The sequence below is a fragment of the Rhagoletis pomonella genome, unplaced genomic scaffold (assembly GCF_013731165.1).
Source record: "Rhagoletis pomonella isolate Grant_MI unplaced genomic scaffold, Rhpom_1.0 Rhpom_scaffold_00003, whole genome shotgun sequence".
Classification (NCBI taxonomy): Eukaryota; Metazoa; Arthropoda; class Insecta; order Diptera; family Tephritidae; genus Rhagoletis; species Rhagoletis pomonella.
The window spans coordinates 28662299-28668650 of record NW_023458557.1 but is presented as its reverse complement, the minus strand read 5'-3'; the positions used below and the strand labels follow the sequence as shown (position 1 = coordinate 28668650).

At 33.3% G+C, this 6352-nt stretch overlaps 1 long non-coding RNA gene across 1 annotated transcript; it reads right to left on the bottom strand.

Moving 5' to 3' along the window:
• Positions 1-12: 12 nt before the first annotated feature.
• On the bottom strand, positions 13-2763 carry LOC118736536. The gene is made up of 5 exons (XR_004992713.1): positions 2536-2763; positions 1445-1567; positions 768-1388; positions 336-486; positions 13-264 (listed from the first exon to the last, which is right to left on the bottom strand). It is a non-coding gene; the product is annotated as an uncharacterized LOC118736536 (long non-coding RNA).
• Between the last annotated feature and the right edge of the window lie 3589 nt (positions 2764-6352).

Genomic DNA, 6352 nt, shown 5'->3' with positions numbered 1-6352 from the left:
GCGCATAGCATGATAACAATGAGCGAAGATGAGCGATGAGAATGCGAGTAAGCGAAAGTGAAGAAAAATGCGAAAAGTACCAACAATAGTCAAAGCGATGTTAAGCGAGGAATGACAAAACAAAATTCAAGCAAGAAAGCAATGAACACCAAATTGTTAAGCATTAAGGTGTGACAAGCTGTAGTTGGAGATGTTAGCATATGGCGAAGAAAATTATGTACGGCCAAGTCCTTAACAAGGTTGTTAGAATATAGTCTGATGAATCTGTAATATACGATTAAGAAAAAATATTTAAATAACTAAATACTTAAAGAAATTCATATTTCACTATATACCGCAATTTTCAGCCAGATGCAAATCTGCTAATAACTTTTTGCTGTGCATATTTTCTCGGTAGTATACCTCAATTTTCGTTTTAAAAGCTTCCCATTTGCTGCGAAGCATAAGCTCTTTGCCCGGATAAAGAATGTTTAAATCAATTTTAAACTAACAGAGTATAAAACAAAAGTTTGGGTAAACACATTAATTACATATTTTTTGTCGGAACTAGCCCAAAAAAACGCGTGTAGATAACAGCACTAACTACATCACAGTTTTTGTTGTTTTTTCCGACAGGGTAAGATGATGAATTTTGAAAACGAAAAATTATACTTTAGCTGGCACAATGCCAAAACCGATTTGTCCCCAAACCAAATTGGACAAGGGATAACGGAAATTGGTTTCAAAATACATCACAATAGTTACACGTACATATGTATGTATCTTACCAAATCAATAGCCCTGCTGTCGCAATATTTTGGCCATTCCTTGAGAAATCTTACTGCATCATAGGTTATTAAGTCTCTCAGACGCAAATTATGAGTCTTATGCCATTTATCAATAACCGCGTTCCAATCTGAATAGTCTCTTTTTAATTCAGTTTTCAATGCAACCGAAATGGTTTCGTCGAACTCGGCTTCAAAAGTTAAACTATCATCAACCGGTTTAGGCGATGCTGGTGCCTTTTCAGATTTAAAGCGTTTTGCCCTGCTATTAGTATATTTCGCATACAGTTTTCCGCCAGGGTTTTTCCTACCATTCCGGGGAATAAAGTAAAATTCCTAAAAAGATAAATCGTTTCAAAACCAAGATGTGCGAAAAGTTTTTTTTTTCGCTAAATGTCCGTTGGCATTGACTCTTGCTTCACATTCCGGAGGGAAAATTGAAACAATTTGATTGATAATTGACGGGTAGTCTGAAGTTCTTATCCGGACTTCATTGCAGTTTACTTCTTCCACTATCAATGCGATAAGTTGCTCTCTATAAATATTTGATAACTGCGATTTTTTTTCATAGTAACTTAATATTGCTTTGCCCCTTGAACAGTTTTGCAAAATAGAGCGAACATCCTAAAAATTTTGTTGAATAATAAGGACCAATACTTAAAAGAACGGAAGATATTTACCAGTAGGCTTTTAGCTTGATCGGATTTTCCAAGTGAATCTGGAGTTGTACTTGATGGTATTGATTTCTCTAGCCAAAATTTTACTTTGGAATCCACAGAGATGGTGTCGTCATCAATGTTGAACTATTGAAATTTTTGAACATTTAAAAAGTTTATTACAATCTGTGAAAATCCTACAGTAATTTTTTTAAATTTTTTTTTAATATTTAGTTTTATTTAAATTGTTTTTAATAAAATTATAGTTCACAAAACAACAAAACCCATATAAATCAAAGTTTATAACTTTGTAACAATGAAAAAAAAGTCGTCAACTCTTCATCAAAATTTCCCACTTTTCATTCAGAACTTTTACTTTTTCGGGGTATACAGTTTGGGTACACCGTTGATTTCAGAAATTGAATGGGCTATAAAACTGTATACCCAAAAAAAATCTGGAAATTCTGAATAAAAAGTGATATTTTAATGAAAATTGTACGATTTTTTTTTTAATTGTTACAAAGTTGGAAACTTTGAGTTATATAGATTTATTTATTTATTTAGTGTTTAAAACCTAACTACGTTGTGTGAACTATATTTTTATTACAAATAAATAAAAGTTAAGTAAAACAAATTAAAAAAAAAAATTAAAAAAAAATTTATTGCACGATTTTCACTGACACTCACTGTAAGTGGCAAACAATATAATTCTGAATTTTGTTGCAAATGGTATGCCCGATACTGTAGGTTGGGGGGTGACCTCCCAGATAAAAAAAATACCCCCATAAAAGTGTCACCGTTTTTGATATATGGATATTTATTAATTTAAAAAAAGTATCTGGTATTTTCATCTGTTTCCTTAAACTGTATGTATAAATAGGGCTATTCTTTGTAAATTTTTTCTGTAAAATACTTTCAGATAATTGCGTTTCCATATTAATTAAAAAATATATATTTTCAACTGACACTTATAGAGGTAGAATTTTGTTTTATCTGGGAGGTCACCCCCACCAGCCCAATCCTTAAGTTTGTCGTAGTATTTATTGGACACCAAGTATGCTTGTACATTTTTGAGCAAACTACTTGAGGTGCGAATTTTTTATCGCGGCACTTACCTCTGTTTTACGCCAAGCAAACAGCTTCTGCCTGAATTCGGCTCGTAACTCAATGTTGGTTATAGCACAGTGATGAAATTGATGGTACAATTGTACTTTGTTGGTACATTTTGGAAGCCAAAAGTACAATGGTACTACATTGACATTTTTGATACATTTTTGTCAAGATACGGTACTGCAGCACAATTATGTCGAAATACCACACTCTATTTACTTGGAGTTTTGAATTTTTGTGCATAAAAATATAGTAATATTTTTCTATCGTATTTAAGTAAATACGTGGTGTTTATTAAAAACGAAACACTTACTTAAATAAAAAAAAAGTAGCTGTCATAATAGGTCTATTCATAAAATTTTCCAGTGAGTACTAGCAGCCAGAGAATAAAATAATCATAGCGAGTAAAATTGAGGGGAAGACTAAAATATGAGAAAAAGTTATTGAACGCAAAACCAGTAAAAACGTGGAACTTACGCCATTCTGACTTTCTGATAGGTAAATTTGGTAGGAGTATTTTTGTATTCTCCACACAAAATCATCCAGCAGCAAAAATGCTTAGCAGTTTGCAAAATTTGCAAAAAACTTGCAATCTTCGCAACAGCTGATAACTTTCACAGTTGCAATAGATGGTTCATTTGGTAATTTATTATCCGCTTGGTACATTGTCCCCAATTTGGAATTTTTTTACTATTGAATACTTTTGTATAGGAAAAATGTTCTTAACATATAAATTAATTATCTCGGAATGAATAAGTTTTTTTCTAACAAATATTTTTGATACCACCTTATGACGCGTTCAAAAATAAAAGAATCTCCTCCAAGCACCCTTCCTTGTTTCACAAAAATTAAGTAGATATAGCTACAAATGTGCCTTTAAAATTATTGCATTTGCGTTTTAACGATCAACTGACAAATTCGGCCAGAACCTTGCAGCATTATTTATTTATTTATTTGTTTATTTATTTATTCAATTCAATTCATCAATTAGAGTACATCTCAGATAGATTACTAAAGTTAAATAAGAAAGAAAAGGAAAAAAAATCTATAAAATAAGTAAATGAGTAATAAGGTACATGTACAAAATACAAGGGTATGTAAATGTGCATCTGAATAAAAAAAGATTATTTACAATTTAAGAAATTCAGAACGAGAATAAGTTTAGACTTAAAGCTCTCCCGAGAATTTGAGAAAACATCTAAATTTTTACAAATTTGGTTAGTCTGCCTCAGACAACGCGTAAGCGGCTCATTAAACTTAAAGTTGGTCTTGTGATTAGGTAAACGGAACATGTCGCTGAATCTGAGATCCCGAACAGGACAATTGAAAAGAATTAGTTCGAGCAAGAAGTGGCACTTGACGTGGCTGGTGACTATGTCCCTAATAATCATGATTGAGGACATTTTTCTACGCATTTCTAAAGTAGGTAATGCCAATAAAAGGCACCTACTCTTATAATCGGGCATGTTGCAATTCCACCGCAGGGAGTGAATTGCGTATCTGGTAAAGCGTTTTTGGACCTTCTCTACCCTTGAAGATGAACCCGAGTAGAAGGGATCCCAAATGATGCTACAATACTCAAGGTTCGATCTTACAAATGAGAAGTACAAGCTCTTAAGTGTGAAGAGGTCTTGAAATTCATTAGAATTCCTCATTACGAAGCCAAGCATCGACCTAGCCTTGGGGATCATAAAATCTATATGTTTAGAAAAGGACATTTTCGAAGTAAATATGACTCCCAGATCTTTCTTTTCATAAATTTTAGTTAGAGAAGATGTGTCTAACCTATAGTGGTAGTCGACTGTTTGCGTCTACTGAAGGACATAAATTGACATTTACCAACGTTAAGAGGCAAAGAGTTAGCATCACACCATGAGTTCAGTCTTAGCAAGTCATCTTGAAGATTAATGCAGTCGGACACGCTTACTATGCGACTGTATAACTTTAGATCATCAGCATACATTAAACAATGCGATGTAAGGAAAACGTCCGGAATATCATTGACAAAAACCAAGAAAAGTAACGGGCCCAGATGGCTGCCTTGAGGCACCCCTGAGGTGACTTTAATCACATCGGATTTAGTATTATTAATGCGAACGAATTGGGTCCTATCAACAAGATAGGATGCAAACCACTTAAGCATATTTGCGTGCACTCCGATTAATTCCAGCTTTTTAAGTAGTAATGAATGACTAACCTTATCAAATGCTTTCGAGAAGTCTGTGAATATGGCATCGCATTGATGACCGTTTTCAAATTGTTTTAGAACAAAATTTGAAAATAACGCTAAGTTTGTAGAAGTGGATCTACCTTTAATGAGTCCATGTTGATAGGGCGATATGAGCTCAGAAATTTGGAAAATAATCTTATCGTAAACTAGCTTCTCGAAGAGTTTAGGTATGCTTGGAATTTTACTGATTGGACGATAATTTTGGACGTCGGACTTGCTCCCAGACTTATGGATAGGTGTGATGAGGGACCTTTTCCAAATCGGTAAGAATTCACCTAAATTTAGGGATTTGTTAAATATTTTGGATAATGGTAATGCTAACGCTGGCGTACAGCTCTTTAACAAGGAAGGGGGAAAGCCATCTTCACCAGGATTCGGGTCGTTTGGCAAGGCTAAAAGGCCATCTAGGACTTCATCTTCTGAGAGCTGCAATCCTTTAAGGACGAGTGTGCATTATTATATATTTTGGTATATTTATGGGAAAAATATGGTACAATTGAAAAATTTTATACAGCAGCACGGAAAATAGAAAATTAGAGATTAATAGTCAATTAACTAAACTGAACTTTTCTTCCTTTCTTTTGTTTATTCACGAACACATGTTTGTGGTGAACAGACTTTTTTACTTGTAAGTTTTCGCAGGTAAAATTTTTCCAACAGAAAGTGGCAGATTTGAGTGTCATTTTGCGCTCTCGATTTTCCCCACTTTGCAAGATTTTAGGTACGAGAGCACTGCTATTAACTTGTTTATTTCTATAAAAGGAAATATCTTTTTAAAACTTCCACATCCCTTAAATGCAACGATTTTTTTGATTGATTGATTTGAAAGTTTTTGTATTACTAGCACTTAGATAATAATATAACTTTTATGCTTTTGTTGATTACCTTGGCGTTTTGGTGGCCTTTTCAAACAATTGATTTGCACTTACGTTTTCCACCTTCGACACGCCATATTTTATATCATGATTTTTATACAGAAAATATAAAAACATATGTATATGTAACTATGTATGTATGGTCTTTTAAAAGTTGGTACTTTCTCGGCTTATTTAGTACACTTATTTTGACCATTTGGTACAAAATTAAAAAACTCATTTATCATCCCTGTTATAGCATCTTTAATATCCGATTTTGAAATAAACTTCAAGCAGCGGTACGTTACTCCATTAGCTTAAACGGGACATATCTCAAAATAAATACTTAGAACTAAATTTGTTGTTTAATATTATTAACTTACATTTTAAACACTCAAATAGGCCACTTAAATCGAAAGAAATTAAAAGCTTCTGCAATTTGTCATCATCAGAATTTTGGAAGTCGGTGCAATTTTCCTCGGTGGGGTTGTCCTGCTCGTGAAACATTTTGCAATAATTAGGATTTTACCACTTCCCGTGAATATGGTATACATACAACACATAAAAGTAATATTTACGTTTCACTTCCTTTCGATGCCGAATGTAATAAAAATAGCTGTAATTGAAATATAAAGTAAAAGAAATTACAAGGCTTGTGAGCAAACGACTCAATGCCCGACTTGAATTTTTCGCACCCCGCGGCAGCGAATATTTTTCTGATGCCCTAAATTAGCATTT